The sequence below is a fragment of the Lissotriton vulgaris genome, chromosome 10 (genome assembly GCF_964263255.1).
Source record: "Lissotriton vulgaris chromosome 10, aLisVul1.2, whole genome shotgun sequence".
Lineage (NCBI taxonomy): Eukaryota > Metazoa > Chordata > Amphibia > Caudata > Salamandridae > Lissotriton > Lissotriton vulgaris.
Window position 1 is genome coordinate 1,013,790,903 of NC_141698.1, and position 26,670 is coordinate 1,013,817,572.

At 45.1% G+C, this 26,670-nt stretch overlaps 1 protein-coding gene across 2 annotated transcripts in view; it reads right to left on the reverse strand.

The window, feature by feature from the left end:
* Window positions 1-26,670, reverse strand: part of LOC147689172 (intraflagellar transport protein 70A) — a 232,294-nt gene that overhangs the window by 89,283 nt on the left and 116,341 nt on the right. The gene's annotated exons all lie outside the window — the stretch shown is intronic.

Consider the following 26,670-nt stretch of genomic DNA (forward strand, 5'->3'; position numbering starts at 1 on the left):
TCTGCCAATGCCTGGCACCAGCATACGCAAGTGGCTTTACTGTGTACTGGTGCAGTCGGATCATCAGCAACCACCTTGAGTTTAGAGGCCTAGAAAGACTTAGCTGTTTCCTGTAACACCAAATGGACTAAACTCAGAAGGCCCGCTGTTCGGCATAATCTAGATCAGGGTTCCCTAAAGTCGGTTCTTGAGGGCCAGATCCATGCCAGATTTTTAGCATATTCCCACTTAGATAAACACAGTTATCTTAAAGATTTGGCATGGATCCGGCCCTCCAGGACTGACTTTGGAGAACCCTGATCTAGATGTCAACCTCTTTTTCACACTCCTTCCACGACCCTCCTGTGATAACATTCTGCATAAAGCTCCCCGCCTACATACACTAACACATCTCAAACATCGCACACCTCACCCAGCACGACATATAAAGAAAACTACAGCCATCAATCACCCCTTCAACCATGCACTCCTAAATGTGACCAAAAGCACTATGGAAAGAGGAGTGCTTTATGCCCCCGCCCTGGAAGAAGCACTGCAAACTGAGTAGCCACTAACAGTCCCACCCACAAAGTGCTTTGGGCCTCGCAAGGGGCAAGAAAGCTCTATACATATAGCAATACAATGCAAAACTGGAGCAGGCACAGGAACCTGAAAAGTGCAGCAATCAATGCTTGCAGGGGTTGCACTTGTATTACACTCACAGGTTACGAAGGCTGTTCAAAGCTGCTACAGGTAAACAAGAACAGCTGCGGAGCGAACCAGCATTGCTCAAGGTGGGGGAGGGGGATACCAATCGCACATCTGTCTACATTCATCACTTTGTTGGTCCATTTTAATGCTGTCTACAACAGACAAGCAAAAAGTCAACCATGAACAATAAATACTGACGTACCCTCTTTCTACTCCAATTCGGAACAGTTTGGGCTTTACAAAAACCGCAGCCACATTCGGGTCACATTAGCATGGTAGACTTGTGATGGCAGAAACCTGCTTTTCTTGTCTTCAGACATTAGTAAATCTAATCCAACTGTTTTGAACTTAAAAGGATGATGACACTTTGCCAGCTGCTAAATTTGAGTAGAGATATTACCAATAACAAGCACACTGGGCACAGTGGCACTGGGAAATATAGGCAGGGCATTTACATTTGTGGTTTAGGGAACTGCATTATTAAAAAAGTGTAGCTTCCTGATGTGGTGATCTTTCCAACCAGATAGCCACAAAGAAATTGATTAGTCAACATTTTATCACCTGCTTATAGCACAATCGAAGTACCATCCACCTGTATAACGGCAATTTGGACTAAACTTGGTAGGCATGTGATATTTTGAACAAGCGACGGCGGCAGCTGGTGAATTAAACAGGCAGGGCATAAATGTAGTAGCCAAATTGTACCAAGCATTGAGCAGGCCCGAGATACTTAAATTTGGGCACAGGGATCGGAAACGCTGAGAAAATGAGGAAGAAATTGAGGCAAATTATGCATTTAGCAGCACAATTTTCCAGATCAATTTTGCACGAAAGCCATAGATTAGACAGACAGTTCTGGGGAAGTGGCTTAGCGCCCGTAGGAGATGGCGGTGCCGGCGTGAGTGCTCCGTCGCGGCTGGGGTGCACCAGCAGACCGCGTTGGTTTTCTTCTCCACGAGCGGAGGATTCCGACATCGGAAGGTGTCCAGAGCAGGATGCGACCTTCTGTGGGAGCCTTTCTAGTCATTTAACACCTTTTTCCATCGACGCTCTCCAGTACGCGGCTCTATGACGGCCGCGGCTGCCATTTTGTGCAGTCCCTTTGCATGACGATCCTCACAGATGCAACATCGGCGCTTCTAACAAATCCCTTGTAACGCCTGAAGCCTTCTTCTTCCCTCATGGTGGGTCATCATTTATCTACTAAATGACTTTTCTTGCTTCAAATAACCTCCCACTTTTGTTTCCAATGGCATTATTTTTTTCCTTTCCACACAAGCGGCCATTTTTTCACTTCAACACCTTCTGGCTCCTTCAATCCTAATATGCCTGCGCAGTTTCACCTAATTGCCTATTTTGCTTCTTCTACGCATTACAGCTGATTTACAACTCTGCTGAATAGTTTTTTTTAGCAATTCTCTTCATTGGCAGCTAACTCTTTATGCTTATTCACAGCACAGTATGCCATATGTGGTTTCCAGTTCTTACTGGTCAGAAGCTTATACCCTGTTGCGGGCGGCTCTTTCCTTTCTCAGCCTCAGCAGCCCTTGCTTCTGGTTCTTGATCTTGCTATTTTTTGCTTTGCATATGAGTCGTGATTTTAGCTCTTCATTGCTGTGTTATTTAATTTTTCTTCCAATGCTGACTATTTATTCTGGAAGATAAGGGGTCTTTTTCTCTTCTATTGCTCACCGCCTGCTTGTGCTTCTGGTGAAGATTGCTAACCTGATGGGCAAACTTACAACGACTTGCGCCAGCAAAACCTCAAAGCGCACTTTTATAAAAAATTCAACGGTTTTCTAAGCATTGGCCCAGTTGGAAGCTTCTCAAGACCTCCTGTTCTTATGTCGAAGCCGGCCATGGAATCTCTTCCTCAGCCTAACGGGAAGACTACAGCTAAGCGACTGAAAAAAGACCCCCACCCCCCTCACCATCTGCTCCTGCTTCTGCTCCTGCTCCTTCTGCATCTATTGACTTGTTGTTGGAAGAGATAAGGGCGCTCCGCCCTTTTATGGAAGAGACTAATGCTAAATTACAGGTTCTAACTGACAACTGGACTCAAATGGAAGCACGGGTCGCGTTGGTGGAACACAGTGTTTCTTCTCTTCAGGAATCCTCTGCTAAGACTGCGCATATGCATTCCCAGATCTCCTCTCTTCAAAAGCAGGTTGAGGACCTTGAGAACAGAAATTGACGCAATAACCGGCAAATCTACGGCCTTGTGGAAGGTTGCGAGGGGAGTGACCCTATTGCTTTCTTCAAGTCCTTTCTCCCTAAACTTCTACATCTTCCGGAGGACACTGTGCTCAACATACAAAGGGCTCACAGGCTTGGTCGAGTTCCTTCGTCTACTTCTCCCTCAGTGAAGCCCATAGGCATCATCGTGTACTTCCTACAATATACTGACCTTCTAAAGGTCCTTTCAGCAGCTAGAGCCTCTCCTCGTCTTACATGGTCTGGATCCTCCTTGTTTTTCGTGCAGGATTATGCTAGAGCCATGGCCAACTGCCGCAAAGCCTTTCTGGACATGAGATCTGAACTTCGATCCATTGGTGCTCGTTATGGACTTTTCCATCCTTTTCTCTTTAGGGTCACGTATAACAACAAGACGACGACCTACGAGGATCCTGTACGACTCCAGAGCTTCCTGAATTCATATCAAGCAGCTACCATGGATACTTCTGGTCCCTCTTCTGCATTCCCTCCTTGACTTTTGTGACTAATGTTGTCTTTTCTTTCTTGCAGTCTCGTGCTATATGCATGGGTTTATGCACAGGTTTATTAGTTTTATCATAGTTACTCATGTATTGTGTTTTTATTCCCTTTCTTCATGTTGCTCCTGTTTTTCATAATGTTCATTGTTTATTCTCCCCTTTATATATGCTGCCTTTATTGGTATGACCTTCGCGTAGTTTTTCTGATTGTTTTCTTGTTTTTCCCCTAACGCTCTGACGTAAATAATTAATTTACTCTCTTAATTTCTATGCAGGTAAGTACTTAATTAATGATAACTCAGTCAGAATGAAGGAAAACAGAGTCCGTGGTGTAAGAGTTTCTAAGGGTTTTATTCCTCATAAAGGAATCAGGATATCATGTTCTGACCACCACACAGGGTGTCAGAAGGGATAGATGAGCGCGCTGTCGTTTATTGACAATACATAGCTTATATACTTGATTTACATCATAATGTTCAATGTAAGAGGCGTAACAGCTGAGAGAAGACAAGATAACAGTATACACGTGGTGCTAGTACATCATCAAGAGGCGTAAACTAGGCGTAAAACTAGGCGTGTGTGCTAGAAACGTCACTGATAGGTGACGCAGGTGGGTGGCACCAAGGGGTGGTGCTAACAGAATGTTGCAATGTCAGCAGAAATCGGAAGCTTGGATGCGCGCGCAGCTGCATGACGTGTGATAGACGGGGTGCAGGGGACTTGACATTTACACTGACGGAAAGAGACAGAAGTCTGGCATGTCAGATCAACTTGTGCTTCTATCATATCTGATATCTGATGTTTAGGAACTAAGCTATCTGGGCGGAAAGGTCTCTAGAGCAGAAGCTATTCTATACTTGCTGTGAGTGCGTGTATAAGCGCCTGAGTGTCTGTATGAGAAGCGTGGGGGCATGGGGCCTTCCATGGAAGCATGGCAACAGAGGCTATGAATTACTTGCATAAAGACAGGTCGGCCCTTTAGCCCTGTAGCTGAGGAAGGATGTTTACTGAAACTAGCAGGCTGGAATGTATCTTCGGGGAGGAAAACAGATAACTCGAAGGTTATAGTCAATCTTGGCAGGCAGCAGGCTGAGCTGAGCACGGAGGGCCGCGCTAGAAGTAAGTCAGAGTTCACGGGTACGGGGGCTGCTTGGGCAAGGGGCCCTCGCAGTCAGAAGCCAGAAAAAGAGGCTTGGTGGCAGAGATTCAGGGCCTACTTCCAGCCAGGCTGAAAACGTAGGAATACACTTCAAAAAGACGTTGGCATAGCATACTTAGGAACGGACCATCGAACCCATTCATGGTGGGTCTGAAAGAGGACAAGTTAACGTTGGACGCAAATGTATTTGCGTCTTCATAGCTGGTACAGGAGGGAAGTTACATGCACTTTTAACTCGTACATGGAGTCGGTGGGGTACTCGCTAGGGAACACAACATGACCATAAAATTTATATTACCTCATTCCCTCCTTGTTCCCTACGGACCCTTCATGATATATCGATCCTCATAAATCGATCGGTTTGTTCTTGTAACATTATATGTTCGTCTTTCTTTCTTTGACTGTTTGAGAGGCAACTGGAATGCTCAATGCAGGATGTGGCACACAGTCCACATATCGCTGGCCCACACTGCAGGCACAGGCAACAACTGAATACTATAACAAGGCCAATGCCTAGGAAAGATAAGATCTTCCATCCCCAAGCTGTTAACGTAGTCCAGAACCAACCGGACCAAGTCCAGGTGCCTGGATTCTGATGTATCTGATTTGCAATTTTATGTAAACGGGTGATAGCTTGATAGACAGATGGTGCGTTTTGTGGAATGAAAACACAGCAACTTGACCCGATGACCTTACAGGCTCCACCTCTATCTGCCAAGATGACGTCAATCACAAGACGATTTTGAAGGACAACAGTCCGTATAGCAGACTGCTCCTCTGTTAAGTTACCTAGAGCGGAGGCAGTTTCGTTCACTACTGCTTCAAGTGTTCTCGTTAATCTGCGTATTAATTTACTGTTTTGGACAGGTCCTAGGAAGAAAAAGAATCCTTTATTGAAATCAGTGTACTGTTCCCATGCCGTTTCTGTGTAGTCGACAAGGGGAATATCTCTTTTGGGTCTATTCGGTGCTAGATTCGTGTTTCTATGGTAATCAGGGGGAGCTAGAAAAACAGGTGGCAGAAGGAATGCAATGTAACAGGTACCATCCCAATCTGGAGGCAAACGTATGTATGCGGTATGACCACAAACAAAGTAGGAATGACTGGTAGCTTTAAAGGACGATTTACCATGGTCACTGAACTCGACCACAGTAGTGCATTTACTATGACCTACGTGTACTGAACCTTTCTTGCTAACACATAATTCACCTGTGACTGGTAATACTAACATATGGGGCAAAACTGGAGCAGTTTCAGATTCAACAGTAAGGATCATAAGGCTAATTGTGTAATTACCTAATCCATATACTTCGTTTTCTAGATCAGTTCCTATTCGAGTGGGAAGTCCCTCTTTATCAGGATAACAGACGTTGAGCAGGACTAAGTTCAAGTTTCCCCAAACCCAGCCCCCATCGAAAACAGCAATATCAGGATCTAAGGAATTAATTATTTTAAACCATGCTCCACAGGAGCCATTGTGAGTGAATGGGTACGGAAAGAGAGGCAGAGCTCCCTTGTAATTCTGGTAGGGAGGGAGTCGACCGCATATCCAACAGTCTGTAGCATTATTTGTCTGATGGGAATGGTGTAACATACTAATGAATGTATTGTTGCGCAGCGCAAGTCTGTAAGAGAGTTCATGTGCAGGAAGTTCACTAAAAGTGTGTTCAGCAGAGACATTGTAAGCAGATTGTTCACGCCTGAAAATAGGCCAGTATATAGGTAGCAGAATGCTGGCAATAATAATTAGAATACTTAGAAAAAACATTATTAACAACGTCACTATACAGTGACTACGCAGTGATTTACAGTATGTACTTTTCTTTTCTTCTCTCTCTCTCTCTCTATCTCGATCTAGGGGATACATGTCAGAAACTATTTAACCGATTCACCTAGGGGAGGACTTAAACAATTAAACTGTCTGACTTGCTAGATCGAAGCTTCATACGGTAAAGTTCTTGAGGAGTCTTTTCTCTTTTAGGCACAGTAACGTCTTGTGCTTCTGATGTAAATAATTAATTTACTCTCTTAATTTCTATGCAGGTAAGTACTTAATCAATAATAACTCAATCGAAATGAAGGAAAACAGAGTCCGTGGTGTAAGAGTTTCTAAGGGTTTTATTCCTCATAAAGGAATCAGGATATCATGTTCTGACCACCACACAGGGTGTCAGAAGGGATAGATGAGCGCGCCGTCGTTTATTGACAATACATAGCTTATATACTGTATTTACATCATAATGTTCAATGTAAGAGGCGTAACAGCTGAGAGAAGACAAGATAACAGCATACACGTGGTGCTAGTACATCATCAAGAGGCGTAAACTAGGCGTGAACTAGGGTGTGTGCTAGAAACGTCACTGATAGGTGACGCAAGTGGGTGGCACCAAGGGGTGGTGCTAACAGAATGTTGCAATGTCAGCAGAAATCGGAAGCTTGGATGCGCGCGCAGCTGCATGACGTGTGATAGACGGGGTGCAGGGGACTTGACATTTACACTGACGGAAAGAGACAGAAGTCTGGCATGTCAGATCAACTTGTGTTTCTATCGTATCTGATATCTGATGTTTAGGAACTAAGCTATCTGGGCAGAAAGGTCTCTAGAGCAGAAGCTATTCTATACTTGCTGTGAGTGCGTGTATAAGCGCCTGAGTGTCTGTATGAGAAGCGTGGGGGCATGGGGCCTTCCATGGAAGCATGGCAACAGAAGCTATGAATTACTTGCATAAAGACAGGTCGGCCCTTTAGCCCTGTAGCTGAGGAAGGATGTTTACTGAAGCTAGCAGGCTGGAATGTATCTTCGGGGAGGAAAACAGATAACTCGAAGGTTTATAGTCAATCTTGGCAGGCAGCAGGCTGAGCTGAGCACGGAGGGCCGCGCTAGAAGTAAGTCAGAGTTCACGGGTACGGGGGCTGCTTGGGCAGAGGCCCTCGCAGTCAGAAGCCAGAGAAGAGGCTCGGTGGCAGAGATTCAGGGCCTACTTTCAGCCAGGCTGAAAAACGTAGGAGTACACTTCAAAAAGACGTTGGCATAGCATACTTAGGAACGGACCATCAAACCCATTCATGGTGGGTCTGAAAGAGGACAAGTTAACGTTGGACGCAAATGTATTTGCGTCTTCATAGCTGGTACAGGAGGGAAGTTACATGCACTTTTAACTCGTACATGGAGTCGGTGGGGTACTCGCTAGGGAACACAACATGACCATAAAATTTATATTACCTCATTCCCTCCTTGTTCCCTACGGACCCTTCATGATATATCGATCCTCATAAATCGATCGGTTTGTTCTTGTAACATTATATGTTCGTCTTTCTTTCTTTGACTGTTTGAGAGGCAACTGGAATGCTCAATGCAGGATGTGGCACACAGTCCACATATCGCTGGCCCACACTGCAGGCACAGGCAACAACTGAATACTATAACAAGGCCAATGCCTAGGAAGGATAAGATCTTCCATCCCCAAGCTGTTAACGTAGTCCAGAACCAACCGGACCAAGTCCAGGTGCCTGGATTCTGATGTATCTGATTTGCAATTTTATGTAAACGGGTGATAGCTTGATAGACAGATGGTGCGTTTTGTGGAATGAAAACACAGCAACTTGACCCGATGACCTTACAGGCTCCACCTCTATCTGCCAAGATGACGTCAATCACAAGACGATTTTGAAGGACAACAGTCCGTATAGCAGACTGCTCCTCTGTTAAGTTACCTAGAGCGGAGGCAGTTTCGTTCACTACTGCTTCGAGTGTTCTCGTTAATCTGCGTATTAATTTACTGTTTTGGACAGGCCCTAGGAAGAAAAAGAATCCTTTATTGAAATCAGTGTACTGTTCCCATGCCGTTTCTGTGTAGTCGACAAGGGGAATATCTCTTTTGGGTCTATTTGGTGCTAGATTCGTATTTCTATGGTAATCAGGGGGAGCTAGAAAAACAGGTGGCAGAAGGAATGCAATGTAACAGGTACCATCCCAATCTGGAGGCAAACGTATGTATGCGGTATGACCACAAACAAAGTAGGAATGACTGGTAGCTTTAAAAGACGATTTACCATGGTCACTGAACTCGACCACAGTAGTGCATTTACTATGACCTACGTGTACTGAACCTTTCTTGCTAACACATAATTCACCTGTGACTGGTAATACTAACATATGGGGCAAAACTGGAGCAGTTTCAGATTCAACAGTGAGGATCATAAGGCTAATTGTGTAATTACCTAATCCATATACTTCATTTTCTAGATCAGTTCCTATTCGAGTGGGAAGTCCCTCTTTATCAGGATAACAGACGTTGAGCAGGACTAAGTTCAAGTTTCCCCAAACCCAGCCCCCATCGAAAACAGCAATATCAGGATCTAAAGAATTAATTATTTTAAACCATGCTCCACAGGAGCCATTGTGAGTGAATGGGTACGGAAAGAGAGGCAGAGCTCCCTTGTAATTCTGGTAGGGAGGGAGTCGGCCACATATCCAACAGTCTGTAGCATTATTTGTCTGATGGGAATGGTGTAACATACTAATGAATGTATTGTTGCGCAGCGCAAGTCTGTAAGAGAGTTCATGTGCGGGAAGTTCACTAAAAGTGTGTTCAGCAGAAACATTGTAAGCAGATTGTTCACGCCTGAAAATAGGCCAATATATGGGAAGCAGAATGCTGGCAATAATAATTAGAATACTCAGAATAAACATGATTATTAGTGTCACTATGCAGTGACTACGAAGTGATTTGCAATATGTTCTTCTCTTTTCCTCTCTCTCTCTCTAACTCGATCTAGGGGATACATGTCAGAAACTATTTAACCGATTCACCTAGGGGAGGACTTAAACAATTAAACTGTCTGACTTGCTAGATCGAAGCTTCATACGATAAAGTTCTTGAGGAGTCTTTTCTCTTTTAGGCACAGTAACGTCTTGTGCTTCAACACAGTCTTTGGTGGGGGTGGACGAGTCAGAGTCCTGTTTCAGTCCGTTCTTTAGTTCATTGCATAGTTTAATGTGACTCGTGTGGACCCACCCCTTTCTCCCCTCGATTTTCACGGCGGTCCTGGTGGTAAGCAGAACGGTCTTTGGAGACTTCCAGCGGGGCTCCAGCGGACTTTTCCGGTCGAAATTCCGGACGAGCACCAGGTCACCTGGACGGACCTCATGCGCCTTTATATCGGTGTTGTCAGGGAAGGCTGCGGCAACCTGTGAACGACATGATTGGAGTGCAGACATCAAGGAGGCAAGGTAATCTGTCAACATGTTACAATCAATATCCGTGATCTTTTTCGGAACGGGCGTCCCCCACATATTCGGCGGTCTGCCAAAGACCACTTCGTACGGGGATAGCCCTGACCTCGAGTGGGCGACCATTCTCATGTAGAATAGTGCCACGGGCAGGGCGACTATCCAGTCGACCCCTTTTTCCTGACAGATCTTGGCAAGACGGATTTTTAGTGTCTGATTATGCCTTTCTACAAGGCCAGCTGCTTCGGGATGTCGGACACAGTGGAACCTCCACTGATATCCTAGCAAGAGGGAAACTTGTTTCATCAGCTCGGACGAGAACGGCTGTCCGTTATCTGAATACACGACACGGGGCAAACCGTACCGTGGGAAGAATTCACGAACCAACTGTCTGGCAGTGGTCGGAGCAGTGTAGTCTGGGACTGGGTATGCTTCGGTCCAGCGGGACAGAGCACAAACAATTACAAGGACATACTTAAATCCTCTACAGCTATTCATCTGGATATAATCCATCTGGAGGACTTCAAAAGGGTGATCGGGAGGATGGAATCCACCTTGCTCAACAGGGACGCTTTTACCTGGATTGAACTGACAACAGATCATGCAAGTACGCACTTTCTGTTTTGCTGCTGCTCGTAAGTGTTTGTTGTACCAGAGATTCTGTAAACTGTCTAACATGGCTTTCTCTCCAAGATGGGCAGGACTATGTGCTGTATTTATCATGACTTGAACCATTGAGTCGGGGAGAAACCATATAGATTTTCCCTTCGTCACCCAACCTTGATCTGTCTGAATCCCTCCTAGTTCAGTCCATTTCTTTATCTCCTCTGGAGTAGCGTGTGTCTGGATATCAATTACATCTAGGGCGGGATCTCTAACTGCCATACACTGGGTCTGGACTATTGTCTTTGTCACATCAGTAGTCTGGGTGTGAGTCAGTGCTGTATGTTTTGCTGTCTGGTCTGCCAGGTCGTTACCCTGGGAAACAGAATCTGTGACTTTAGTATGTGCCTTACACTTCATGACTGATATGCCCGAGGGCAAATGTATTGCTTCTAACAGTGCTTGAATGAGGGGGCCATGTTGGATTTTGGCCCCATGAGAAGTCAGAAAACCTCGTTCTTGCCAGAGGACTCCGAAGTCGTGTACAACTCCGAAGGCATAGCGGGAATCTGTGTATATGTTAACATTTCTGTTCTTGGCTAGAATACAGGCTCGAGTCAGAGCGATGAGCTCTGCTGCTTGAGCAGACAGTGTGTCAATACGATGTGTTTCTTTAATTTCAGTTTCAGTGGTCACGGCGTACGCGGCCACTAATTCTCCTGTACTTGTTCTCATGCATGAACCATCCACATAAAGTGTCAGGTCTGGATTTGTCAATGGGACATCTGTTAAGTCTCGTCTAGGCTTAGTTACTGCATTAATTATTTCTATACAATCATGCGGAGCTGGATCTGTCATAACTGTAGGTAACAGTGTTGCTGGGTTCAGGATGCTGCAACGTCTGATTTCTATGTGTGGCTGGAATAGTGTTAATTCATAACCTGTCAGTCGTGCTATAGTTAAGTGTTGAGTCTGGGTTCTATTTAACAAAACCTCTACAGAATGTGGTACTTGAACTGTTAACTGATGACCTAAAACAATTGAATCACTTTGTCTTATTGCTAACGCTGTTGCTGCTACTGACTTTAAGCACGCAGGGAGTGCTTGAGCTACTGAATCCAATGTACTAGAAAAATAAGCACAAGGCTTATGTGAACCTGCTTGGTCTTGAGTGAGGACAGACAACGCTGTGCCATCACGTTCTGTAACAAAAAGTGTAAACGGTTTGCTGTAGCATGGTGTCGCTAAAACTGGTGCTTGGCATAAAACTTTCTTTAATTCTTCAAAAGCTTGTGTGTGTTCCTGAGTCCAAGGGAGGACAGTCGAAGTCGCTGCCTCCTGTGTCGTTAACTGGATGAGTGGTTTAGCTAGAAATGCATACTGGGGAATCCATTGTCTGCAGTACGAGGTGAGGCCTATGAAGGCCCGCACTTCCTTTTGTGTCTTGGGTTGCGACATGTTCACAATTAACTGAATGCGATCGGGAGTGAGCTGTCTCCCCACTTTGGACAGCAAGTGACCCAAGTACACAACTTGCTGAACACAGAATTGTAGCTTCGAAGGAGACACCTTGTGTCCCTTGTCGGCCAGGAAATGTAAAACTGTCAGTGATGCTTTTTCACATTCGGGCTCACTTCGTGCGGTGATCAGCAGATCATCGACGTATTGTAGTAAAGCGGTGTTAACTGGCATTTGAATACAATCTAGTTGTCTTTTTAGTGCTTGACTATAGATGCTGGGGCTTTCTGTGAATCCTTGAGGTGCGCGCGAAAATTTGAAACTGCGTCCATTTAAACAGAATCCGAAGAGATATTGGCTCTCTGGATCAATAGGCACGCTGAAGAAGGCGTTCTTGAGATCAATTACAGTAAAGAACGTTGCTTCTGAATCAATAGCAGTCAAGAGAGATGATATATCGGGGACCACAGGATACTGTGGGATAATGCATTTATTCAATTCTCGAAGATCAATCACCAGCCGATATACTGGCGGTGCATTGGGATCAGTACGTTTAAGAATCGGAATGATGGGTGAGTTACAGATATTGGAGTCGGTCTCGACGACCACTCCTTGGGCAATGAGCTCTTCAATGATTTTCAGTAAAGCCGCTACAGCATCGGGTGGTAACTTGTATTGTCTTATTCTGGGTAATACAACACCTGCCTTGAGGGTAACACGGTATGGTGTAATGTGCATACATCCTACATCAGTTGGGCCTTTTGCCCACAAGTAATCAGGTACATTTTTCAATCTGACGTCAAACTCACGAAGGACGTAATGACCCTTGAAATCCCGCAGAAAGAGTCTAACCCCCTCCGGGGAGCAGCATATTATAGCTCCTAGAGCCTTCAGTGTTTTAATTCCTAGCAGATTTTCCGGACATGATTTTGTTAGTAACAGATCTGTAACGCGTGATAATGGACCCACAGCCAGGGGAACTGGTTCTGATACTTCATTTACAATAGGTTGTCCTGAAAAACCAAGGGAAACATTTTGTGAGCCTGAGAGGGGTGCCCCTGGAACTTCGTCATGACTTATTGTAGTGCGACTTGCCCCTGTGTCAATTAAAAACTTTCTATCTTTCCCCAATACTTGACTGTGTACATAAGGACCTTCTTGATCTACAGGAATCTCGATAAGAGGCAAGCCACCTTCCCTCTCTAGGCTGTTTCATGTATATCTGGAATATTCGGGGTAAGCAGACTGGGCATACTGGTACATCTGTTGTGAGACTTGTTGAGTTGCAGCAATGGGCTGTGGCTGTGGTACTGCTACGGTCTGTGCTGTCTGTGCAGATGCATGCATGGGCTGTGTATTCTGTGTAGACTGATGCTGGTTATGATCTTGTCTAGGCGGATGCGGTCTCTCTTTAGTTTTACCTGTCGCTATGTTATGTTTCAGAACTGCACATTCGTGTACGTAGTGACCTGGCTGCTTGCAATAATTGCATGTCCCTTTAACAGGAGCTGCAGCGTGACTTGTCTGGGTCGTACCTTTCCTGTGATTGTCGGATGGGACCGTCTGGGCTACTAACATTTTCATTTTCGTGTCTTTCATACGCTTCTGTTCCTGATCTTGTTCTTCCCTAATTCTATTCTGGTGATATTGTAACATTTGTAACATCTGGGATGGCGTATTTGCTTGCCATGTACTCTCGACTTTATACACTCTATTTTTAACTAATGGTAGGGAATTCTCGACTAACTTTGATACAAAAAGATGTGGGTACGACTCGCTACTTGGCTGGAGGCCACTATTGATAATAAAACATTTCTCGAATCTTGAATAAAAGTCGCTAGTATCTTCATCATGTTTCTGTTTACAGGACGAGATTGCATCCCAATCCTCCTTTCTAGTTGTCAATAATCTGGGCAGGACCTGTACTATCAAACCTGGTAATGCTTTAGTTTTGTCCCCAAGGCCTAACCCTGGAACCCGTTTTTTCTCTTCGTCTTCGATTTCTGCCCAGGCAATCTTTGTGTCTCCCACCTCCCAGTCCTTTTCCTTTAATTTCTCGAATATACCCGTAGGCAATAATACTTTCAACATTTTCATGATATCATCATATGTGTAGTCCCCCATTAATAACATGTCTTTAAGCTCTCTATGGAAACCTGCAGGGTCTTTATCATGGCATGGTACTAATTTCTTCATTTCTAACAGTTCTAATTTAGTCAGAGGCGTGTGTACATACACGCGTTTCAAAATTTTATCCTCACCCATAACAGGGTGCACTTCTCGCAAGGGGTTCTGACTTTCTATACCACTCCCGCACTGCATATGGTACATTTTCCTTTCTGGGGGTGGGGCGGGAACATATTCAGGACTTACAAAGGTATCATATCTGCGTCGTTGTTCTAGAATTATTTGAACTAATTTAGTGCTTAGGCCTCTCCATCTATCCATCAGTAGTGCTTCTAGTGTCTCATGTAAAGGACCTGGATCGGAATAATGTTTTCTGTACTTAATGAGAAGGTGCTGAATCATATATACCCCTGCTAATTTCTGTTCGTCGGGGGAGAGGTTCAGAAATGTCTGTGCTACGGTGTCATCATTATATATGTCTGCATTTTCGGCCCATGATACCGCTGATCGGGCTAATTCTTGTTCATCCATAGAATTGAGTACATGGTACCCAACTCGATCTCGAAGCCGTTTATCAGTTTCCTGGAACTGATGCTCAGCAGAATTCGGATTCGTTAAGGCAGAGAAGAAAACTCTCTTGCTTTCCGGACGGACACCTTTCCTAAGGTAGTTTCCCCTACCTACATATGCTATAGTACTTGTAGTTGGTTCTGGTTCTCCAGATTCTTCTTCCTCCTCGGAGGGAGCCTTTTCTTTCTCTTTCTCGTGTACTGCTATCACTGCTTTCTTAATCTTTTTATACATGGCCTCTATGCAATTTTGTCTGTCATGTTTTCCATCAGCTATATTTTGACCCCACTTGTTCAATACATCTAATTCACTCTGATCTGTTCCGGGCCTGTCTCGTTCTCTTATTAGACAATTTATGAAAAATCGTAGTATCAGTGCTTGCATGTTAACTTTCTGTTTCTCCAGGGCATCCTTAATACTGTCGGGGTCCTTCCCCGTTTGAACGAACTCATATATTCTATCTAGGCGCTCCTTCATTCCTGCATAACATAACAAACTATCAGTAGCAGATCTTAACCGTAAAGACGCTAATACCATTAAGTCGTCCTGTCCAGGTTCTGGATCATATCTACAAACTGACATATTTTCTTTTAGTGCATCAAGACGGGATGAATTAGAAGAACGGGGGGATCTGTGCGTAAGAGGACTCTGCAGACCTCTGAGATTTAATCTGTGAGTCGGTGGCGGGGTCTGGAGACCCGCGGTCGCACCTCCTGAAGCGGAAGCTTGGGCATTATCTCTGTGTGTAGTCAGTATCTGAATTTGTCTTTTAGTAGGATCTGATTGAAGTGGTTTCGGTAAATCAGTTTTAGGTGAGGGAAGTGGCGGAGCTGGCGGAACGGGACTAGTCTTTTTCGGTGTCGGCTGAGAGTGATCTTGGGGGGCAGTACCACCCCCGGCCCTGTCGGTAGGCAGGGCACGAACAGGCAGATTGGTGTAAGCTGGCGCTACATCTTCGAGATATGAATTTAGGAATATGTCTTTAGTAGTCTTATGCATTACTTTAGTTGGAACTAATGGTGACGGCAAATTTTTCGGTATTTCTGAAATGGCGTCAGGGGTACCATCGGCCAAAAGATACATGTTGTTCACTTTGCCATTTTGGATACGATCTATTTGTTCTACTTTTACTCGAATTCCCTCAGTAACTAGTTCGTTTTCTTGGGCTTTTTCTGATTCTTTAAGCCTGTCTTCTCTACGGAGTGCTCTATCAGCACGCTTACGTGATTCCTTACGCCAAAATTCTATGGCGTCTTTCTGAGATTGTCTAGCTTTCTTTTTCCGTAATATTTCTTCTACCTTTATGATGCACTCGGCATCCCATGTTCCGTTAACTGGCCATCGGTATCTTTCCTCTAGGTGCTTGGTATAATCTGTCCATAACTCTAGATACAAGATGGCGTCTATGCCATGTTTATTGTACATAAAATTACCTGGAGTGTCCCTAGGGGGGATTGGAATCTCTTCCTCTAACATCCCTTTCCTAGTTCCTATCTGCTTTAATTTGTTGAAAAACGGCATTGTGCCTACTTGATACTGGAATGCTTGATCCTTGATACTTAATGTCAACTGTAACTATTTATACAAAAACACAATAATGCACAAAAACAATCACATTCATACCACGACATTAATCACATGAAACATTTAAAGACATAGCTAACTTCCCCCTACTCTGAATGTACCGCTCAACGATACAGATACACTGCTGTAACAGTGCAGAAATTCGGAATACTTTATATACTGCTAAACAGTACAGATACACTGCCTAAAAACAGTGCAGACCGGACTTGCGTACCCAAACCCGTCTAGATACGACCCAGCAATGGTACTCACCGGGAAGCACGGAAAACAGAAGGCCTCGGAAAACTCGACTGGACTCGACTCGGAACTTCGGAAAACTTCGGAAAACTTCGGAAAACTTCGGAAAACTTCGGAAAACTGGTGGGCCTCTTCACACCTCGGACCTTGCTTCCTTCGGCTGGGCTCTGGTCGGGATCCTCCGCACTCCTCACCGCCTCGTCTGGGCACTGATCGCAGTCTTCGTCACCTCCGTGTGTCAGAGGGGGATGCAGGAAATCCTGCCAGTACACGTGTTGTCCGTCTAACTGATGGCAGGGGACACGGATTGCAACGCACCTTCCGGCGCGTGAGGTGGGGGAGGGGTCCCTGTTCGGGCGCCAAAATGATGTAAATAATTAATTTACTCTCTTAATTTCTATGCAGGTAAGTACTTAATCAATAATAACTCAATCGAAATGAAGGAAAACAGAGTCCGTGGTGTAAGAGTTTCTAAGGGTTTTATTCCTCATAAAGGAATCAGGATATCATGTTCTGACCACCACACAGGGTGTCAGAAGGGATAGATGAGCGCGCCGTCGTTTATTGACAATACATAGCTTATATACTGTATTTACATCATAATGTTCAATGTAAGAGGCGTAACAGCTGAGAGAAGACAAGATAACAGCATACACGTGGTGCTAGTACATCATCAAGAGGCGTAAACTAGGCGTGAACTAGGGTGTGTGCTAGAAACGTCACTGATAGGTGACGCAAGTGGGTGGCACCAAGGGGTGGTGCTAACAGAATGTTGCAATGTCAGCAGAAATCGGAAGCTTGGATGCGCGCGCAGCTGCATGACGTGTGATAGACGGGGTGCAGGGGACTTGACATTTACACTGACGGAAAGAGACAGAAGTCTGGCATGTCAGATCAACTTGTGTTTCTATCGTATCTGATATCTGATGTTTAGGAACTAAGCTATCTGGGCAGAAAGGTCTCTAGAGCAGAAGCTATTCTATACTTGCTGTGAGTGCGTGTATAAGCGCCTGAGTGTCTGTATGAGAAGCGTGGGGGCATGGGGCCTTCCATGGAAGCATGGCAACAGAAGCTATGAATTACTTGCATAAAGACAGGTCGGCCCTTTAGCCCTGTAGCTGAGGAAGGATGTTTACTGAAGCTAGCAGGCTGGAATGTATCTTCGGGGAGGAAAACAGATAACTCGAAGGTTTATAGTCAATCTTGGCAGGCAGCAGGCTGAGCTGAGCACGGAGGGCCGCGCTAGAAGTAAGTCAGAGTTCACGGGTACGGGGGCTGCTTGGGCAGAGGCCCTCGCAGTCAGAAGCCAGAGAAGAGGCTCGGTGGCAGAGATTCAGGGCCTACTTTCAGCCAGGCTGAAAAACGTAGGAGTACACTTCAAAAAGACGTTGGCATAGCATACTTAGGAACGGACCATCAAACCCATTCATGGTGGGTCTGAAAGAGGACAAGTTAACGTTGGACGCAAATGTATTTGCGTCTTCATAGCTGGTACAGGAGGGAAGTTACATGCACTTTTAACTCGTACATGGAGTCGGTGGGGTACTCGCTAGGGAACACAACATGACCATAAAATTTATATTACCTCACTTCAACACAGTCTTTGGTGGGGGTGGACGAGTCAGAGTCCTGTTTCAGTCCGTTTTTTAGTTCATTGCATAGTTTGATGTGACTCGTGTGGACCCACCCCTTTCTCCCCTCGATTTTCACAGCAGTCCTGGTGGTAAGCAGAACGGTCTTTGGAGACTTCCAGCGGGGCTCCAGCGGACTTTTCCGGTCGAAATTCCGGACGAGTACCAGGTCCCCTGGACGGACCTCATGCGCCTTTACATCGGTATTGTCAGGGAAGGCTGCGGCAACCTGTGAACGACATGATTGGAGTGCAGACATCAAGGAGGCAAGGTAATCTGTCAACATGTTACAATCAACATCAGTGATCTTTTTCGGAACGGGCGTCCCCCACATATTCGGTGGTCTGCCAAAGACCACTTCGTACGGGGATAGCCCTGATCTTGAGTGGGCGACCATTCTCATGTAGAATAGTGCCACGGGCAGGGCGACTATCCAGTCGACCCCTTTTTCCTGACAGATCTTGGCAAGACGGATTTTTAGTGTCTGATTATGCCTTTCTACAAGGCCAGCTGCTTCGGGATGTCGGACACAGTGGAACCTCCACTGATATCCTAGCAAGAGGGAAACTTGTCTCATCAACTCGGACGAGAACGGCTGTCCGTTATCTGAATACACGACACGGGGCAAACCGTACCGTGGGAAGAATTCACGAACCAACTGTCTGGCAGTGGTCGGAGCAGTGTAGTCTGGGACTGGGTATGCTTCGGTCCAGCGGGACAGAGCACAAACAATTACAAGGACATACTTAAATCCTCTACAGCTATTCATCTGGATATAATCCATCTGGAGGACTTCAAAAGGGTGATCGGGAGGATGGAATCCACCTTGCTCAACAGGGACGCTTTTACCTGGATTGAACTGACAACAGATCATGCAAGTACGCACTTTCTGTTTTGCTGCTGCTCGTAAGTGTTTGTTGTACCAGAGATTCTGTAAACTGTCTAACATGGCTTTCTCTCCAAGATGGGCAGGACTATGTGCTGTATTTATCATGACTTGAACCATTGAGTCGGGGAGAAACCATATAGATTTTCCCTTCGTCACCCAACCTTGATCTGTCTGAATCCCTCCAAGTTCAGTCCATTTCTTTATCTCCTCTGGGGTAGCATGTGTCTGGATATCAATTACATCTAGGGCGGGATCTCTAACTGCCATACACTGTGTCTGTACTATTGTCTTTGTCACATCAGTAGTCTGGGTGTGAGTCAGTGCTGTATGTTTTGCTGTCTGGTCTGCCAGGTCGTTACCCTGGGAAACGGAATCTGTGACTTTAGTATGTGCCTTACACTTCATGACTGATATGCCCGAGGGCAAATGTATTGCTTCTAACAGTGCTTGAATGAGGGGGCCATGTTGTATTTTGGCCCCATGAGAAGTCAGAAAACCTCGTTCTTGCCAGAGGACTCCGAAGTCGTGTACAACTCCGAAGGCATAGCGGGAATCTGTGTATATGTTAACATTTCTGTTCTTGGCTAGAATACAGGCTCGGGTCAGAGCGATGAGCTCTGCTGCTTGAGCAGACAGTGTGTCAATACGATGTGTTTCTTTAATTTCAGTTTCAGTGGTCACGGCGTACGCGGCCACTAATTCTCCTGTACTTGTTCTCATGCATGAACCATCCACATAAAGTGTCAGGTCTGGATTTGTCAATGGGACATCTGTTAAGTCTCGTCTAGGCTTAGTTACTGCATTAATTATTTCTATACAATCATGCGGAGCTGGATCTGTCATAACTGTAGGTAACAGTGTTGCTGGGTTCAGGATGCTGCAACGTCTGATTTCTATGTGTGGTTGGAATAGTGTTAATTCATAACCCGTCAGTCGTGCTATAGTTAAGTGTTGAGTCTGGGTTCTGTTTAACAAAACCTCTACAGAATGTGGTACTTGAACTGTTAACTGATGACCTAAAACAATTGAATCACTTTGTCTTATTGCTAACGCTGTGGCTGCTACTGACTTTAAGCACGCAGGGAGTGCTTGAGCTACTGAATCCAATGTACTAGAAAAATAAGCACAAGGCTTATGTGAACCTGCTTGATCTTGAGTGAGGACAGACAACGCTGTACCGTCACGTTCTGTAACAAAAAGTGTAAACGGTTTGCTGTAACATGGTGTCGCTAAAACTGGTGCTTGGCATAAAACTTTCTTTAATTCTTCAAAAGCTTGTGTGTGTTCCTGAGTCCAAGGGAGGACAGTCGAAGTTGCTGCCTCCTGTGTCGTTAACTGGATGAGTGGTTTAGCTAGAAATGCATACTGGGGAATCCATTGTCTGCAGTACGAGGTGAGGCCTATGAAGGCCCGCACTTCCTTTTGTGTCTTGGGTTGCGGCATGTTCACAATTAACTGAATGCGATCGGGAGTGAGCTGTCTCCCCACTTTGGACAGTAAGTGACCCAAGTACACAACTTGCTGAACACAGAATTGTAGCTTCGAAGGAGACACCTTGTGTCCCTTGTCGGCCAGGAAATGTAAAACTGTCAGTGATGCTTTTTCACATTCGGGTTCACTTCGTGCGGTGATCAGCAGATCATCGACGTATTGTAGTAAAGCGGTGTTAACTGGCATTTGAATACAATCTAGTTGTCTCTTCAGTGCTTGACTATAGATGCTGGGGCTTTCTGTGAATCCTTGAGGTGCGCGCGAAAATTTGAAACTGCGTCCATTTAAACAGAATCCGAAGAGATATTGGCTCTCTGGATCAATAGGCACGCTGAAGAAGGCGTTCTTGAGGTCAATTACAGTAAAGAACGTTGCTTCTGAATCAATAGCAGTCAAGAGAGATGATATATCGGGGACCACAGGATACTGTGGGATAATGCATTTATTCAATTCTCGAAGATCAATCACCAGCCGATATACTGGCGGTGCATTGGGATCAGTACGTTTAAGAATCGGAATGATGGGTGAGTTACAGATATTGGAGTCGGTCTCGACGACCACTCCTTGGGCAATGAGCTCTTCAATGATTTTCAGTAAAGCCGCTACAGCATCGGGTGGTAACTTGTATTGTCTGATTCTGGGTAATACAACACCTGCCTTGAGGGTAACGCGGTATGGTGTAATGTGCATACATCCTACATCAGTTGGGCCTTTTGCCCACAAGTAATCAGGTACATTTTTCAATCTGACGTCAAACTCACGAAGAACGTAATGACCCTTGAAATCCCGCAGAAAGAGTCTAACCCCCTCTGGGGAGCAGCATATTATAGCTCCTAGAGCCTTCAATGTTTTAATTCCTAATAGATTTTCCGGACATGATTTTGTTAGTAACAGGTCTGTAACGCGTGATAATGGACCCACAGCCAGGGGAACTGGTTCTGATACTTCATTTACAATAGGTTGTCCTGAAAAACCAAGGGAAACATTTTGTGAGCCTGAGAGGGGTGCCCCTGGAACTTCGTCATGACTTATTGTAGTGCGACTTGCCCCTGTGTCAATTAAAAACTTTCTGTCTTTCCCCAATACTTGACTGTGTACATAAGGACCTTCTTGATCTACAGGAATCTCGATAAGAGGCAAGCCACCTTCCCTCTCTAGGCTGTTTCATGTATATCGGGAATATTCGGGGTAAGCAGACTGGGCATACTGGTACATCTGTTGTGAGACTTGCTGAGTTGCAGCAATGGGCTGTGGCTGTGGTACTGCTACGGTCTGTGTTGTCTGTGCAGATGCATGCATAGGCTGTGTATTCTGTGTAGACTGATGCTGGTTATGGTCTTGTCTAGGTGGATGCGGTCTTTCTTTAGTTTTACCTGTCGCTATGTTATGTTTCAGAACTGCACATTCGTGTACGTAGTGACCTGGCTGCTTGCAATAATTGCATGTCCCTTTAACAGGAGCTGCAGTGTGACTTGTCTGGGTCGTACCTTTCCTGTGACTATCGGATGGGACCGTCTGGGCTACTAACATTTTCATTTTCGTGTCTTTCATACGTTTCTGTTCCTGGTCTTGTTCTTCCCTAATTCTATTCTGGTGATATTGTAACATTTGTAACATCTGGGATGGCGTATTTGCTTGCCATGTACTCTCGACCTTATACACTCTATTTTTAACTAACGGTAGGGAATTCTCGACTAACTTTGATACAAAAAGATGTGGGTACGACTCGCTACTTGGCTGGAGGCCACTATTGATAATAAAACATTTCTCGAATCTTGAATAAAAATCGCTAGTATCTTCATCATGTTTCTGTTTACAGGATGAGATTGCATCCCAATCTTCTTTTCTAGTTGTCAATAATCTGGGCAGGACCTGTACTATTAAACCTGGTAATGCTTTAGTTTTGTCCCCAAGGCCTAACCCTGGAATCCGTTTTTTCTCTTCGTCTTCTATTTCTGCCCAGGCAATCTTTGTGTCTCCCACCTCCCACTCCTTTTCTTTCAATTTCTCGAATATACCCGTAGGCAATAATACTTTCAACATTTTCATGATATCATCATATGTGTAGTCTCCCATCAGTAACATATCTTTGAGCTCTCTATGGAAACCTGCAGGGTCTTTATCATGGCATGGTACTAATTTCTTCATTTCTAATAGTTCTAATTTAGTCAGAGGCGTGTGCACATACACGCGTTTCAAAACCTTGTCCTCACCCATAACAGGGTGTACTTCTCGTAAGGGGTTCTGACTTTCAATACCACCCCCGCACTGCATATGGTACATTTTCCTTTCTGGAGGTGGGGCGGGGACATATTCAGAACTTACAAAGGTATCATATCTGCGTCGTTGTTCTAGAATTATTTGAACTAATTTAGTGCTTAGACCTCTCCATCTATCCATCAGTAGTGCTTCTAGTGTCTCATGTAAGGGACCTGGATCGGAATAATGTTTTCTGTACTTAATGAGAAGGTGCTGAATCATATATACCCCTGCTAATTTCTGTTCGTCGGGGGAGAGGTTCAGAAATGTCTGTGCTACGGTGTCATCATTATATATGTCTGCATTTTCGGCCCATGATACCGCTGATCGGGCTAATTCTTGTTCATCCATAGAATTGAGTACATGGTACCCAACTCGATCTCGAAGCCGTTTATCAGTTTCCTGGAACTGATGCTCAGCAGAATTCGGATTCGTTAAGGCAGAGAAGAAAACTCTCTTGCTTTCTGGACGGATACCCTTCCTAAGATAAGTTCCCTTACCTACATATGCTATAGTGCTTGTAGTCGGTTCTGGTTCTTCAGATTCTTCTTCCTCCTCGGAGGGAGCCTTTTCTTTCTCTTTCTCGTGTACTGCTATCACTGCTTTCTTAATCTTTTTATACATGGCCTCTATGCAATTTTGTCTGTCATGTTTTCCATCAGCTATATTTTGACCCCACTTGCTCAATGCATCTAATTCACTCTGATCTGTTCCGGGCCTGTCTCGTTCTCTTATTAGACAATTTATGAAAAATCGTAGTATCAGTGCTTGCATGTTAACTTTCTGTTTCTCCAGGGCATCCTTAACACTGTCGGGGTCCTTTCCCGTTTGAACGAACTCATATATTCTATCTAGGCGCTCCTTCATTCCTGCATAACATAACAAACTATCAGTAGCAGATCTTAACCGTAATGACGCTAATATCATTAAGTCGTCCTGTCCAGGTTCTGGATCATATCTACAAACTGACATATTTTCTTTTAATGCATCAAGGCGGGATGAATTAGAAGAACGGGGGGATCTGTGCGTAAGAGGACTCTGCATGCCTCTGAGATTTAATCTGTGAGTCGGTGGCGGGGTCTGGAGACCCGCGGTCGCACCTCCTGAAGCGGAAACTTGGGCATTGTCTCTGTGTGTAGTCAGTATCTGAATTTGTCTTTTAGTAGGATCTGATTGAAGTGGTTTCGGCAAATCAGTTTTAGGTGAGGGAAGTGGCGGAGCTGGCGGAACGGAACTAGTCTTTTTCGGTGTCGGCTGAGCGTGATCTTGGGGAGCAGTACCACCCCCGGCCCTGTCAGTAGGCAGGGCACGAACAGGCAGATTGGTGTAAGCTGGCGCTACATCTTCGAGGTATGAATTTAGGAATATGTCTTTAGTAGTCTTATGCATTACTTTAGTTGGAACTAATGGTGACGGCAAATTTTTCGGTATTTCTGAAATGGCGTCAGGGGTACCATCGGCCAAAAGATACATGTTGTTCACTTTGCCATTTTGGATACGATCTATTTGTTCTACTTTTACTCGAATTCCCTCAGTAACTAATTCGTTTTCTTGGGCCTTTTCTGATTCTTTAAGCCTGTCTTCTCTACGGAGTGCTCTATCAGCGCGCTTACGTGATTCCTTACGCCAAAATTCTATGGCGTCTTTCTGAGATTGTCTAGCTTTCTTTTTCCGTAATATTTCTTCTACCTTTATGATGCACTCGGCATCCCATGTTCCGTTAACTGGCCATCGGTATCTTTCCTCTAGGTGCTTGGTATAATCTGTCCATAACTCTAGATACAAGATGGCGTCTATGCCATGCTTATTATACATGAAATTACCTGGAGTGTCCCTAGGGGGGATTGGAATCTCTTCCTCTAACATCCCTTTCCTAGTTCCTATCTGCTTTAATTTGTTGAAAAACGGCATTGTGCCTACTTGATACTGAAATGCTTGATCCTTGGTACTTAAATGTCGACTGTAACTATTTATACAAGAAAACACAATAATGCACAAAAACAATCACATTCATACCACGACATTAATCACATGAAACATTTAAAGACATAGCTAACTTCCCCCTACTCTGAATGTACCGCTCAACGATACAGATACACTGCTGTAACAGTGCAGAAATTCGGAATACTTTATATACTGCTAAACAGTACAGATACACTGCCTAAAAACAGTGCAGACCGGACTTGCGTACCCAAACCCGTCTAGATACGACCCAGCAATGGTACTCACCGGGAAGCACGGAAAACAGAAGGCCTCGGAAAACTCGACTGGACTCGACTCGGAACTTCGGAAAATTTCGGAGAACTTCGGAAAACTGGTGGGCCTCTTCACACCTCGGACCTTGCTTCTTTCGGCTGGGCTCTGGTCGGGATCCTCCGCACTCCTCACCGCCTCGTCTGGGCACTGATTGCAGTCTTCGTCACCTCCGTGTGTCAGAGGGGGATGCAGGAAATCCTGCCAGTACACGTGTAGTCCGTCTAACTGATGGCAGGGGACACGGATTGCAACGCACCTTCCGGCGCGTGAGGTGGGGGAGGGGTCCCTGTTCGGGCGCCAAATGACGTAAATAATTAATTTACTCTCTTAATTTCTATGCAGGTAAGTACTTAATTAATGATAACTCAGTCAGAATGAAGGAAAACAGAGTCCGTGGTGTAAGAGTTTCTAAGGGTTTTATTCCTCATAAAGGAATCAGGATATCATGTTCTGACCACCACACAGGGTGTCAGAAGGGATAGATGAGCGCGCTGTCGTTTATTGACAATACATAGCTTATATACTTGATTTACATCATAATGTTCAATGTAAGAGGCGTAACAGCTGAGAGAAGACAAGATAACAGTATACACGTGGTGCTAGTACATCATCAAGAGGCGTAAACTAGGCGTAAAACTAGGCGTGTGTGCTAGAAACGTCACTGATAGGTGACGCAGGTGGGTGGCACCAAGGGGTGGTGCTAACAGAATGTTGCAATGTCAGCAGAAATCGGAAGCTTGGATGCGCGCGCAGCTGCATGACGTGTGATAGACGGGGTGCAGGGGACTTGACATTTACACTGACGGAAAGAGACAGAAGTCTGGCATGTCAGATCAACTTGTGCTTCTATCATATCTGATATCTGATGTTTAGGAACTAAGCTATCTGGGCGGAAAGGTCTCTAGAGCAGAAGCTATTCTATACTTGCTGTGAGTGCGTGTATAAGCGCCTGAGTGTCTGTATGAGAAGCGTGGGGGCATGGGGCCTTCCATGGAAGCATGGCAACAGAGGCTATGAATTACTTGCATAAAGACAGGTCGGCCCTTTAGCCCTGTAGCTGAGGAAGGATGTTTACTGAAACTAGCAGGCTGGAATGTATCTTCGGGGAGGAAAACAGATAACTCGAAGGTTATAGTCAATCTTGGCAGGCAGCAGGCTGAGCTGAGCACGGAGGGCCGCGCTAGAAGTAAGTCAGAGTTCACGGGTACGGGGGCTGCTTGGGCAAGGGGCCCTCGCAGTCAGAAGCCAGAAAAAGAGGCTTGGTGGCAGAGATTCAGGGCCTACTTCCAGCCAGGCTGAAAACGTAGGAATACACTTCAAAAAGACGTTGGCATAGCATACTTAGGAACGGACCATCGAACCCATTCATGGTGGGTCTGAAAGAGGACAAGTTAACGTTGGACGCAAATGTATTTGCGTCTTCATAGCTGGTACAGGAGGGAAGTTACATGCACTTTTAACTCGTACATGGAGTCGGTGGGGTACTCGCTAGGGAACACAACATGACCATAAAATTTATATTACCTCAGCTCTCCTCTTGTTTCCACAGATGATACATAATGTCTCGTGTTTCCCCAGCTGGGCGATTCACAAGCCCTGACCGTCTTGTCTCCTCCAGTTGGCTCTACCCCCTCCTCCTTATACGTTTGGTTCCCTTTCCTGCTTGTGTTCCCTCACTTCCCCTACCTGTAAGTACGTTTCCTTCCCTTATTGATATGTTCACTTTTGTTTCTGTCCTTAACTTCTCTTCCCTTTTACCCTTTCTTCTT